Genomic DNA, 14,761 nt, shown 5'->3' with positions numbered 1-14,761 from the left:
CTTTGAGTGACTCGAGATGATATTTCAGATTGATGCAGATCTCAAATGTATCATCGTGTCTTTCACCACCGAAGCTTTATGGGCTATTCCTAAGCATACATTTGCTACAGTATATGTATTTTACTGACACATATGTGTTCTTATACAGATAACATAATCTGTGTAAACACATGGTTAATTTATAATACATAACAGCATGTATAGCCTCCAGAATTGAATAAAAGCTAAAATTGAGACTTAAGATGGAGAAGTGAAAAACTCCACAAATGGTGTTTCAAACAAAACCCTCTATGGCTGTTGCTTTAGCAACTATTTTAAACATTTTTTTACAGCTACATTTATGCAAATTGTCTTTAAGTTTCAATTTTGTCTGTATTACCTCATAACAAAACAGTAATGATATTATACAAGTATAGCATTTAGCTGAGTGTAAGCTGGATCAAGACCTCTATGACCAGCAATCTTCCAACAGGCGACGTAATTATGGATGACGTTTTATTATTTTGATAATCCTATTACGAAAGAACAAATAAGTCCTGCCATATGGTTTTCCATTACATTTCTGGGGTCATTTGGTATGTAAGAAAAAGATTCTCAAGCCATCTCCTATACAAAGGGAGTTTACCAGCTAGTTCCCAAGCTAATGTGCAGATTAGTCAAAGTGGACTTAATAGGATGACATATTTGTATATAAATCAGATTAAAAGCAGCTACACTTCAGAGATGTGACATCAATACTGGTTCTCAAACTGTGTGAAATAATATACTTTAATCTCGTGGGATATAGCCTGTCATTTTGACACGTTTTTCTATAATTTTATTTGTCATAAAATACAATTGTCATTGGGATTTTTAATCACGAAACATTATTATTCCAAGCAATATGGTGTCTCTGTTGGAGGCCAGTTAATTTTTGGGCCCAGAGCCTCAATGAGGACCCCCTTTGGATAATGTCCATTCTATTCTACGTTGTGTATTAGCAACCTCCTTCGGAGAAGTCAGGAAGCTGGACGGCATAGCCAGAGGCTCCCAGAGACCCTCTGGTGATAAATTCAACAGGCTCTATTACTATGAACTATATCTATATCGTATGCACACGCAGGAAACACCAAACTTATCAAAATGCTAGAAATTTTGAGAAAAACAAAGCTGGGGGAGAGTGCAAATTATGAAACTTAATTGATTGTCTCAGCCTCATTTGGCCCTTCACCCCTCCCCTCTGCAATATGGTACGCTTGTCAGCCTTTGTGATAAATTACATGCATGTATTTGCATGAATTTAGCATGAATACTTCAGTTTTGTTTGCCAAAATAACGATCCAGAAAATGTCTAGTCTTCCACACAAAAAAAGGAAAATACAGACTAACATAGCCTTCAGCGCACTATTTTTCCTGCATGTTATGCATTTGGCTGTTAGATGCAGTGAAAGTGCTGGTACTGGGTATTTTCAAGTATGCAGTTTATTCTTGTATTTTGTTGTAAAGTGTACGTATGCATGTTTTTTTCAGCATGCTTTTGTCCTTTGTTTCTATAAATTGGTTGGACTTAGATATCTCTCAAATAAGTGACTGGTTTATTTGTAAACATGCAATTCCCTTTTCATTTATTTGGATCCATCATAGAAACCTATGCCTGCGACTTCCATCCTGTGAAAGGCAACCATTCAGCAGCACCAGCTACCTAGTGTGATTAATCTTAATGTCTGCAAAGTGTCTACCATCTAAAGGTGGGCGCTGTAATCATCTGCCCACTGACCCCGTGATGCTCTTCTACAATCCTCTTTGCAGTCCTTGTGTCTTCCACATACTTTCAAATCTCAGATTAACTGAGCAGAGTTCTCACCAACATGTCATGTGATCTAAGAGCAGGAGTACATCAGAGCACAAAACAAAGAAAATGGAAGAATCCATGGCATATTCTAGGTTAAGGGCTGCTAGTAATCAAATGCTGCTGGTGAGGCCTGTGATGAAATTAGGCGATGTTGCCTAAATAAGGGATGAAGGGTTCATAATTGCCAGTCCTAGAGATCTGAGGTGCCGGGTGCCAACTGTCAGAGCAGGGCTAATGATGACAAATGTCTCTCTATGCAGATTGCTGCAGCAGCATGGGTGTGCAGCTGAGAAAGAACAAGAAAAGAAAAATGCACAGGGCCTAATAAGAGAAAGCTTGTGTGCACATTAAATGACCTACATGGAAACAAACCACCCTAACTGACTTTGAAAGTATCACGCTTGATGCTGTTCAGAGCTAGCATAAAATGGGGTCCCTTACAGTACTATACCTGTGACTGATGATAATCATTTGTCTCTGAGACAATGAAGGCTCATTACTATCTGCAGCTTGAACTGATAAAGTGAATAAAAATAGAAACTGCAATTAACTCAAATGTGCTTACAGGCTTAACAATAAAACTAACATGTTGGCAAAGTCTGTGCTATATTTAACCAAACAATCCATCAACTTTGAAAGAAAGGACATGTAGATAAGGATAAGCATTGTCCTTGTGTGACTTTTCCTCATTAGCTTTTTCTTTAGTTGATGCTGTGCTCATCATTTTGCAAGATGTCCAAGTGTAGTAAAATGGGAAAAGGCTTGTTACTCCGTGGGTCATGTAGAAAACAACAGTCTGTTCCTGGTTTAGCAAAGCTAAACTCTTGTTAGTTAAGGCTTTAAAAAAAAAAGCTTGTGTCTTAAAAGTGTGCTTGATTTTAACCACCTTTACATCAGGGGGCCATAAATCTGATTTCACTTACTGTGACGTAAGGCTCATGCTAATAAAAGAGCAAACCCAGAGTGTTGCATGGCCAGATTTCCCCAATTTGTTGCATGAATGGCTTTTGAAAGGGGTCCCTCTTTGTACAAAGGGAGTCTCGTCTTTGTTTGGTTTCGCCCCATCTGTGTCATCTGGTGGTCTGTGCAAGAGGGTGGTGTCTTGGGGTGCTCCCCAGCGGCGTTGCCAGTTGTTTTATGGACTCGGTGGAGTGGTGCTGGGAGTTCATAAGTTGGCTGGCCCATTGTGTGCTGAGCCCAGCTGACACGTGTGAATTGACTCCAGCATATTGACAGATCATTTCCATTAATGAATCGGAGGAGTCTGCCTTGTTTCACTCTGTGATTTATGCCCTGGCTTCATCATCCTCAGAGCTCAGGGTTAACTAACAACCCCCTGAATGACTCAACCATAAACTGCTGAATGAAGGGAGTTTGCTTTGTTCGCTAGCTTTTATTCATGGATGCATCTACTTTAAGAGACATTTTAGTGCTCTATAGCTAATAATTTAAATCAAATCGAATGAATTTATATATGCACAAGTTAGGGGTTTCATAATTGTGTAACATTTTGCAGTGCATATGACATGACCCTATCGTGAGGATGTGTGGTATTTATTTACATCTGATATATTATAATCATTTCTACACAACATCTTATTGTTATCTAGAAATGATTTGTAAAGGAAGTTCTGCACATTAAAGCGGCCTGCTAGGAATAAGCAGTTGCACAGTCTGTCATTAACATGCCATCCGATACAACTAAGTTTGCATTTATCAAAGAACTGGCTCTTCTCTGTTGGGGACTGTTGGGGATGGGTGGGCTGCTTCTTGATTTGATATTGAGCTGCTTTTGTCTGTAACCGCTGGTGTCTCATCAGCTCGGCCCTGATCCCTCCATGGCGACTATCCAGCTTGTTCAAAGCAACAGCCACACACTGCTGATAGTGCTGGCCTCGGCCTGGCCTGTCACCCCCACCACTGCTGCCACATGGAAGGCACATTTGCTCGCCACCATTTTATGCCGCTGTCACCCTCCCTTCAAGAGCGAGGGGAAAGAGGGGAGGTGAAAAGGAAAGGAGGGAAAGAGGGAGGCTCACCCTGAGCGGATGCTAGACAAAGATGGCAGCAGAGACATTTTGTCTACTTTGATTAGTTCTGGTGGTGGTGAGCTGTGCTGAATATTAGCCTGTTACTGGCAAAGCCACACATCGTGGAGCACAGACGGAGAGCATGTCACAATCAAATCTACCCCACCTCATTTCCATCTTCCTCACTGAAAAAGTGGGACATATGGGGCAGGATGCCAATTGCTTATTTTATACGGTAATTAACATCCCTCAAACCGTGTTATATGGTAGGTGTGTCTCAACCGTGACAAAGTTTATCTCACAAATTTACATATATATTCCCAATAAGGTAAAATATTTTAAGATCCTCGCAGACTACAAAGGCTTAAAGCACTATATGTCATGAAGAAATGAAGTATATTAACTTTGCTGGCCTTCACTCATGTGTAATAGTTCTGTTGTGACAGCGTCACTTTCAGCTAAACTCAGAAGCATCTATCATTGCTGTCATTTCCTTGAGTATCTTCTATCTGGTATCTGTCAGCTTAAATTGGGACCTTACCTAAACCCATCCACACACTGTATGGGTCTGTGTGTGTGTATTTATGCAGGAGGGGGTATGTGTGCTAATACATGTGAGTGAAGGACAGTTGGGTATGTGATATGATTGCACATGCTTGTGATGAACTTGATTGTTAGTTTGTTTTCTGTTGTGTGTGTGTGTGATCAGTATGACACAGATCTCCTCTCTGGAGCTCTGCCAAAGCACAGACGCCTCATCTGGTTCCTTATTTTGCATCTGATTCTTTTGTTTACCTAAATAACAACATACACACAGCCGGTCCCTGATTGGTGCCCCGGTGTGTGTGGAGATGTATCTGAATGTTGTTTTGTCCTGCTGGGCTTTCATCTGTTGGACTCATTACGGTCGTCATCTCACTGGGCTCCATTAGAGAAGCTCAGGAGACAGGCTCCCCATGAAAGAGTCATGATGGACAAAGAAGTGCTGATGTGCAGGTTCCTGCCTCCAGGCTTTCACCTGCTCAGGAACAGCCCCGAGGCGAAAAGAACGAGGCCGCTCAGACCAGCCAATGAAAGATTGAAGAGCTAAAGTCAGACTTTCTTAGTGTTGCTTACCGGGAACTACAGCGACCCGGAATTCATGGTAAAACAAAAAGAAAAACTTAGCTAATTAGGGAGTGAAATTTCAGCATCTCACCCAACAATGGAAAACAAACAAGCCAAAAAAGCAGATGAAAGGACCAAAAAAAGATAGATAAAGTTCTGCCGTTCTACCCTGTTAAATTTCAAACAATTTTATTAGAGTGTCAGTTCTGTGGTCTTGGCAGGGCTTGGGAGGTGTCTGAGCGGGGAGTGTGGTGGCGGGGTGAGAGCATGTCGGCTGTTGACACCATCTAACGAAGGGGGGATTAGGAGTTTACAGAGGCAGTAATATGATAGGTCAAAAAGAGGAGGCACTCCTCCACAGCACTTGGCTCTGTAATGAATGATTGACTGGAAAAGGAGAAGCTGCCACTCGCTGGCTGAGTGCTCATCTTGACGCCTGCCGCACCGCTCCACAGCTCTCCTTGATCACGTTTCACTGCTCCCTTCTCATCTAAGGCACCAGTCTGCAGGGAAAAGCTGCTTTTCCCTCTTATTTTTCTCCCTAATTTACACATTTAAGACATTTTTGTTTGCTTATTTGCAATTCCTTTTTTTGTCAGTGAGCCTCTCTCTATCAGTCCTACTCCCAGCCCTCAAACCAGATCCCCAACACACACACCAGGCTCCCTCACTTACAACCTTCCCTTTCTCTTCTGTTTGCCTTTAGGCAATGAACTAATTTCAGGTTCCATAATTGCAGTGTGTTGTACACCTGTCTGCTATTAATTCTCCCCTGTCTCTCATTCTCTCTTAATGAGATATTATTGTAATTATTGTCATTATGCTATTTTCTGTAATGAACTTGATTGATGTTGTTGTTATGGCACTATTTATTCTCTATAATTAGTGTAAATGTGTTGAGAACTTCTATGCCCGCGCTGATGGTCTGAGTCTGTGCTTATGAATCAAGTGAGTCCCTCATTCACTCATCAGCTGACCCAGGCGTTCCCGCTCAGAGCAGAGTTTGTGTTGGATATGGAGAGGAGAGCTGAGCAGCCCTGGTCACCACTGAATAGGGCCCTGCTTGTAGCCATTTTAAGACCATTACAACAGTGAAAAGCTACACAATGGCCAGTGCTAGGCTTTGTTTCAGCCTGTCACTTGCACCCTGTGAAAATCAAATAGTGCTTTGCCTTGAAAGAAAAGGTGAAAAAGGTTTTACCTATACTCCCATTTTTGGGAAAATCTGCTTGTGTTTTGAAAAGGGGAAAAAAAAAAAGTTTTCAGCAACTTGATTTTGAATGTTATTGTTGAAGAAGCAAACTACTGGAAGGAATGCTAAAGAAAATCTCAGCTGAATGAATGATGTTGAATTTTTTTCTTAGCAGGCTCTCAATCCAATTAGGAGTTTAATAAGGGTCATACATAGGGACTTCACGCTGCAGGTTGGTTTCTTTTGGCTGCTTTTAGGAGCAGGATGAGGCTAAAGTTGGGATAGGGCTTGACTGAAGGCTGGTCTCTTTAATGTGTAGTGAGGGGTCTTGTGCCCTGGTGAGTCATTGAAACTGTCTGGGGAGCAGATGATCTTCTAGGTTGTTCTGAAGGAGAGGTCGGGAGATAATCTGACACTGTGGTTTCTTAGGTGTTAACAATTACCTGATCTGCTCATTTGCTTTAAATTTGGTCAAGAATTATTTTCTTTATTGCTATACTTTCACTGAATACTTCATCTTCGTCAAAATCATGAAGTTCCTTAATTAGTTGTCTCTCGTTTTTATCCCTCATTTTCAGCATCTTACCTGAAAAGCTGTAACACCTTGAAAACTGGAATGTGAGTAAAAATGCACAACAGTTATGTGGGTCTCCAGAGGGGCCTTAGTTGATTTTAATCTCTCCCTATGAGAAGGACAGTGAGTATAGGAAAGCCCTAGAAGTAAAAGCGGACACATCAGGCCTTTGTGGGTTTGTTCACATGCTGGGCAGCTTTGAGGGTCTGACAGCCGTTTAACTCCACACGACCTGGTTCTCAAGTGCCATCGTTTGGGCGCTCTTGAATCCTGTTAGGAGCCATAATTACAATTCATGCACTCCATGCGCTTCTTTGAAGACGCATTGAGAGAGCAAAGGGGGGTGTAGAGAGCTTGAGAGAATCCCACCAATAATCGCCCTGCATCAGTTTGTAGACTTTTACCAACAGTTTCATACAGATCCACAATATATGACAATCTAAATGTGTGTTAACATGTTTTATGTAAATGTTGGGAGCAGATAGTTACAGTGCAAGTGGAAATATAAATTTCACATCACGCTTTTTCTGAGATTGCCATTATTTTAAGAGGGCAAACAACGTGTGAATTGAAGAACGAGTGAAGTGAAGCACATTCAATGACTTTCAAAGGGAAAGAGAAGAAAGGGTGAGCATAATGCCTAATAGGTGCTTTAGTAATTTCTGAGTTTTCATAGCTTAATCCGTTCTGAAAAGCTCAGGAGAAGAAAGGCTGCAAATGGCCCTCAGTATTAATTTGATGTGACTTCTGTACAATAAGGGCTGTGGATCCCAGAGGCCCATTTTCAAGCTTACCTTCTTTCATCATCCTCAGCCCCTTGGAACTTTTGCCTAAATGTTTCATGAAACCAAGGCTGTAAGCCTCTTTGGTATTCTGTCTTTATAACGCCTGGTTTAAGACTATTATTACACCGTGTTCAAGGCAGAGGAGCACATACAAACAGTGAAGCTGCCTCTCCATTGTGTGAAACTCAAATTGATTTGGTACAATTGGGAGAGCACTTGTATTAAAACACACACATTGTATGGCTCATTTCCCCCCTTTCATTTTGGAGTTTTGCAAATGTAAATGAGGGGTGGTTTCCCTCCTTCTTTTGACAAATAAGACTATTCTCTCCGGATTTCTGTGCAGATCTCCAATTTTTTAAAGCAGATCAAATAATGTGTTTGTTATTATTTATAGTTATCATGGATTTCAAGACACTGGTTTCTTTGACCAAACCCCACACAAAAACAGGACCTTATTACGCAGCTTTCATCTTGATAGTCCACTTAAGTCCACAAATAAAATTAAAATGAAATGTTGCACTGTTGCTGTCAGCATGCAGAGAACTTCCTGTCCCGACACCCTCCCCCTCCCCCAATCTGCTTCAGTAAAAAAAAAACTATTTTGTGAACTCTACCTCTGTGAAATTCATGAAAGTCCCTATTTTGTTTTTCTTTTTCTGCAGCGAGATAAAGCCAGTGAAAGATTCAGTTTGTTATCCAAAAAATCCTGTGATGATGTGCCTCAGGAAAGTGCTGCTGTTCTCTCATTATAAAAATAATGTCAGGGATATAGATACGTGCTCATTGTTCAAATGTGCTCAAAATTTCAATAAACAAAAAAAACATTTTCTTTCTTGTGTCTTTTGTTTACAGCGAAGAGGGGGAAACAGGCGAGGGACACACTGGGTGGGTCAGTGACCCTGGAGAAAACAGCTTGCATTAATATGGTCTAATCCAGTGTAATTAGTCAAATTACAGCACGCCAAGCAGCTTGTCAGGGGCTGTCGGCTTTGGCAGGCACACAAGATGGCCTGGAGTCCCACTTCACAACAGAGAGACCTCAAAAGCTGTGCAAAGCCGCCCTACTGCACTTACTTTTCCTCCTTTCAGCTCATTTTCACAGTTTCCTCCATCTTTCTCTCTTGACCAAAATTGGGAGGGCTCTTTTAGCTGTGCTACCATGTTTTCACCTTCTTCTGAGCTGTCTCCCATAGCCCCCGGCCACAGGCTTGGCTTTCTGCCTGCCTGCTAAGGTGGATCAAAATGATATGAGGATTCGTTGCGCGGGCTACAGAAAGTCAGAGTAATTATATCAGCGCTGCACCCCTCCTACGTGATTTTATGAGAGAGAGTCAGATGCACGCTAACTAGTGCGCTAAGAACCACAGACACGGTTAAGACACTTCCTCATGTCGTAGGATTAGCATTGGTAAAAAGATTTAAACTATATAATTACATGAGGATAAAGTACAAATTATCTAGTGCACTCAACAGCCAGATTATCATCCCCTGCAAGCCCCGTTCAGCCCCACGGGGTGAGCCTGGATCACAAAAGGCCCTCATTAGCATAAATTTACAAGTCCTCTCGTTCAGAGAAGCCGATAAGAACCTGTTCCACCTTTGCTTTGGCCCTGAATGGCTTGTTGTGCTTTGGCAATGACAGATAAGTCAAAGTAATTCCTCTTTATGCCTGGAAAAATGATGCTCCAGATTCTGGCTGCATCCCGAAGGTGTCACCCACGATAATCCTCAAAGAGCGTCCAGCAGAAAGGGGGCTGTGTGTTTTCCAGATGATATACTGCGAATGACAGAAAGAATTATATGAAGGAGGACAAATCTGTACCATATTATTAAGCAATTCCCAGTGAATAACAGGGATAAAAGGATAATGGATGAGGGTGTCGTTATTACCTTGGTGCTGAGGGAAGCGCCAAAGCAAAGGTAGAGAGACAAGATTAATTGAGGACGAGTGAAGCGCTCATTGCTCATCAGGCCTTCTCGTCTAACCACTTGCTCTTTCTGTCCCTCCACTCCTCTGTCTCTCCGCCTCTCCATCCCTGTCTCGTTCTTTCTCCTGTTCTCTGTCTTGCTCTGAGCCTCTATCCCTCCCACACACCACTAAAAAAAAAATAAAAAAAAGTGGGATTTAAAGCGATCAGCTTGGCACTCTCAGTGGCAGCCAGAGGAAGCTGGTACCCAGGCCAGGAAGATTTCAGTCATCTTAAGGCTGACAAGTCCCTGAAAAAGTCCCATTAGGAAAAGCTTGCTGAAAAGACCCCATACCAAATGACTGCATTCCTTCTCTCAAGCTTAGAGAAGGCATCCTCAAGCTGTTTATCTGGATGATGTGCTCACTAAGTGTGTTCATGTGTGTGGTTGTGGCAGTGAGGGGGTCAGCATTCGAACCAGTTCATAATTGTTTGTTTGTTTGTTTGGTCACTGAAAATAAAATACTTGAAAGACAAAGTAAAGTTTCCACTGACAGGGATCGGACAAAATAATTTACATGTAAGGGACAAAGACATAAATTCTGATGTAAGTTAATCGCCAACGGTAACACTGCTACAAAGGTCATATTTACTCGAATGCTAATTCAATGTGTCATGTGTAAAAAGCTATCATGAAAAGTGGAATTATTTAAATTATTTAACACATTGAGCTCAACACATATGCCATCAACATAGGCCAAAGCTAAATACATTTCACTGTCAAATGAGACCAGTGTTGACAGGTCAAGTAATCCTGGAGGGATGCATACCATTTCAATATGATGAGATCTGTGTCCATGCTTATAACATTATTTCTTATGCCAACTGCATTGTTGCTATTTTTACATAGGTCGTGGTGGCTGAAGATGTGAACAACTTGTGTGTGGATGTATGAGTAATTCTGACATACAGTATGAAATATTGTATATTGCAATGTTATAATAATGACATATAAATCCTAGGATAATATTATCGAATGTCATGTGGTATAAAAGTACACCTTCTGTAGCCGTCTGGTGGTTTAATGCCAAACTTTGTGCATCATCACTGTAGGAAACGAAAAGTCTTGGTAACTTTTCTTCGGTATGTGTTCTTTTTTATTCATATTGCGTTTCTTGAAAGTTTATATTTTCACGTAGACAGATAAACAATGTTTAAAGAGCTGTGACTCTTTAAGAAGAAATTACATTCCAGGAAAACAGCTCCTCCCACCTCTCCACAGTGTTGAAGACAGCACTGCAGGTCCTGCTAATGTGCATGAAATACCAGCCTTGACATAAATGTTATTGACAAACCTGGCTGGACATTTGGGGCAGTGAACTGCCAGTATATTTAATGCATATTCATCTCCTTTATCCCACTGGTCTTGCCAGAGCACCCAAGCTGTGTCATCTTGCCACACTCCAGCTACCACCCAAATGTATAGTGACACTGATTATGCAAATCTGTATCTTGTTTTCCCTCAATACCTGCATTAGGAGCTTGCTACTTTATTGAAGTTGAGATATGGGTCTTTCACAGAGGCACCAAGTGGAATGCTGATTTTTTTTTTTTCATAATCTGATGGAATCTTTCACATTTTTATATTTTTACACTTCATAACAGTTGTCACATTAAGAGAGGATCAGATGAGAAATGTGCTTTGAAGCTCAGGAATATGTTATAAACCTTTGCAGGATGTAAAAGGGATTAAAGCTAAAATAAAGTGTGGATTTTGGCACGTCATGGTCATACAACTAAGATCTTCCCACCTGACTTAATAAAGTTAAATATGCCAGCAAAAGTTTATTTTCACAATGTGTGGAGCACCTTTGTAGAAAGAAGGAGGAAGGTGTGTGGTCCTAATTTTTCAGTTCAACCAAATCACTTAAAGTTTATATTGTATTTCAAAAATTAAAAGGAAGGAACCTTTATTTCTAGAAAGATAACATCCCTGCTCTGCTGGATTTCTACACACTTCATTATGACCAGCACTGTCATCTATTATCTGCTAATTACAAAGTCCTTATGGGTACTGAGTGTTAACTGTGAGTTTTATGGATTATTCAAAAAACAGAGGCTTTTTCTGAAAAAAGAAAAAAGATTAGTGTGTTTTGTAAATTTTATTATATTATTATGATAAACAAACTTCCATTCACCTCATTTGGTACTGGGGTAGAGGCTGACCTCTCAAAATCTACACCAATATAACCAACACAACATATCGACGTGGCCAGCTATCACATGGGCTAAGAGAGCAATGTATTTGATTGTGTTTTTATTGTTTTGCCTTCTGTGTTTTTTTCCCTTCCTTTCTTTAGTGTGTGTGTGTGTTAGTGACCTAGCCTGTGGCTGATGATGCTCTCCCACTTAGCTGAGAGTTGCTCTCTGCTCTCGCCATTACCAGGCTTTATGCTTTCTCTTTGCCTCCTCCAACTGCTCCAACCTCTTCACAGATTTGGCCCATATTGCCTGGGGTCAGCCATTGAATACCGTATATGCAGTGTGTGCTGATCCTCCAAATTGCCATGTGTGAAATCCATCCCACTCGCTCCTGGGGGAGTAGTCATATCACTCAAAATGAAACTGCCTCTTGTACCCGTCCCTTATTCTTCCACCTCACTGTTCTCTTTTGCCGCCTGGGACCATGCAGTTGTGAGGCTTTATAGTGGAAGCCTATTAGACAAATCTGAGGAGAATGCAATGAGGTGCTGTGATACCAGGTTTTCAGAGCACTTCACAGTCTCATATAAATATATCAGTCATGCTGGCTTGGAGGTCTCACTGAATTATAATATTTTTATACCTATTTTGGTATAGATGCAGTAGAAGGGGATTGTGTTGTTCCATATGGGTGAAAACCGTGTGTGATTTGAAAGATTTTTGTTCCATGAATCAATCACCTCTGTCATAGTATTTCAGTCAGTAAAGGGTTAAAACTGTTGGTGAATCAGAGATGATAAAAATCTATTTCTATGCATGAAGTGGCTTCCTATCACTTTAAAGTAGAATATGCTCCATTTGAGCATCTGCACATTATTGCACATGAGTTTCAGCCTAAACACTGGTGTCACCTGTGCCTCTCTTCATCTCATCTGTCACAATATTTTCCTGTGCTCTGCTTGTGATGTTCTACAGGCAGAATGCAGCCTGCCCTCTGTCAAATCAGGAGGAGAAGAGAAGGCGAATAAAGGAAAGAGAGGACAGAGACGTTAAATTGCATTATGGCTATTATGCTGGGGAGAGGTATCTCCATGCAGCTGGCGGAGCAGCGCATGCGCCTGTGGCTCCTAATGAGCCTGCGTGGAGGGACCTGTGTGGAAACAAAAGGCTGCGCTTGTTGGCCATACCAGACCCCTCCACCCGCCCCCTCGCTGCTCCCCCAGCCCTGAGCGTGACAGACCAAGAGCAGAGCGCCGGTCCCTTCCTGGTGGCGTGATTAGATTGGGGCCGAAGTCTCCAGCTGGCAGGCCTGTCTGTGACTGGAGGCGGCCGTCCCCAGCGCTTGTCACTGGCTGACACCTCTGACAGGCAGGGGACAGCTTCAGCAGACAGGTTCATTAAATGGCATTTTTTACAGCTGGGCCTCCAAAAATGAGGGCTGGGCTTTGTCAAATCTCCAAGTCTACAGGGGCCCCTGCATGTTGGTTTAGACCAAAGCTTTGTTGTTATGACAAATTTTTTGATCTGGGCTGTTTGAAATCAGCTCTTTTTTTCTCCTCTTTAGCCCCTCTTTTGTTGACAGCTAGCCCTTTGGCCTGTACTTTGTCATGGCAGAAAAATGTTCACTTTAGCTGGGTGGCAAGAAACAGTCAGTGCTAAAATATGTTTATATTGACAATCAATACAAATTATAACTGTGTTCTCATCATACTTTCAGTTCTTATGAATCTGCTGTGCAATGTCTGCTTGATGAACTGATGTAAACTGCATTTTGCTCTTTTTTGCATCATAGAACAAATGGAAAATTCAGGGGTAACAGCTATGGCACTGTTCAATTGTGAAAAATGATATATTTTATATTTATATAGATAGATAGATAGATAGATAGAGAGAGAGAGAGAGAGAGAGAGAGAGAGAGAGAGAGAGAGAGAGAGAGAGAGAGAGAGAGAGAGATGCTGTATAGTACATTTTATTCATAATTGAAAAGAGACTATGCTGAAAATTACAAACTATACTCCAGACATCCAAATAACTCCATATGAATTAAAATAACAGCCCGCTAGTGCCTTGATGAAGTAAGCTGTTGAAATCTTCCCATGTTGCATATCTGTCCAACTTGCCTTTTGGCATTGCACTCAGAAGACTAGCTACTTCCAGAACATCTGGCTGCAGAGCAGGAGGGAGATAAAAGCTTCTCTGCCTCCTAGAGAGCTGCTGCTGGCCATCCGTAGTGTGCCTGCAGCTCCATAGCCATCCCTCCATCTCACCTCCCTTCCTCAGTAGCCCCCCCACCTCCCTGCCCCAACTCCAGTCAGCACACTGCCTCCTCTGGGCCATGCTGTCTCTATGACAACTGTTTGAGTTGGGGGTTGCAGAGGTGTCAAGCAGGGGCATTACTAGGAGGAGAGCACCAGAGATGCTGTGCTGCACATCCAGCATCTCCACCTAATCCAATTTTAATTGAGCTCCAGAGATTTTGGATGTGGCACGGAGGTCGGGCATGAGCTATTCCAGGGAGAAATTAAGGCAGCCTGGCTCACGCTGCACTCTTCCAGCCTGTCACTATTTTAAATGAGCATTAGCATCAGACCTAACCCAGCTGAACATCTCACTCTGCCTCCCACCCTCCCTGCCTTCTCCTATGTGTGATTATAACCTGGGGAGTTGATGAGGTTGCTCGCTGGCTCGTACTGTTGGACAAAATTGTTCAGTCAGAGGGAAGTGAGATGGAAGGTGGGGGTGGGGGGAAAGTGTGTGAGGGGACCATTCTCACCTGTCAGAACAACTGTCCAAGTTTTCTGTCTGTTGACCTGCAGTCTCAGCGGTGCTGCATACACTACTGATTCTTTGTCTGCTTCCTCCTTTCCTTGGCATGATGGTTTTTATTGATTGTTTGCGTTGCTGACCCAAGAGGTCATTTTTTCGACCACCACTGCTCTCCTGTTATATGTCAGCTCAAAAAGTGTGAAACTCAAAGAGAATCTCCAGAAGGCTTCACAGTGTGGAGAACAATGTAATGTCTCAGTGATACTTCGTCCTAAGCAATAATAAACAATGATTCAACTGATGCTACTGCAATATTACCTACTTAGGGACAGTCATCAAGAATTGTATTTAGATGGTGGTTGGA

The 14,761-nt window shown here is 41.9% G+C and overlaps 1 protein-coding gene across 3 annotated transcripts in view; it reads left to right on the top strand.

Moving 5' to 3' along the window:
• Positions 1–14,761, top strand: part of nbeab (neurobeachin b) — a gene marked incomplete at both ends in the record, with an annotated part of 208,339 nt that overhangs the window by 159,062 nt on the left and 34,516 nt on the right. The gene's annotated exons all lie outside the window — the stretch shown is intronic.

This window comes from Trachurus trachurus (assembly GCF_905171665.1).
Source record: "Trachurus trachurus genome assembly, chromosome: 13".
In the NCBI taxonomy this organism is placed as follows: domain Eukaryota; kingdom Metazoa; phylum Chordata; class Actinopteri; order Carangiformes; family Carangidae; genus Trachurus; species Trachurus trachurus.
The sequence above is the reverse complement of the archived record's forward strand: the minus strand, read 5'-3'. Positions and strand labels throughout refer to the sequence as shown.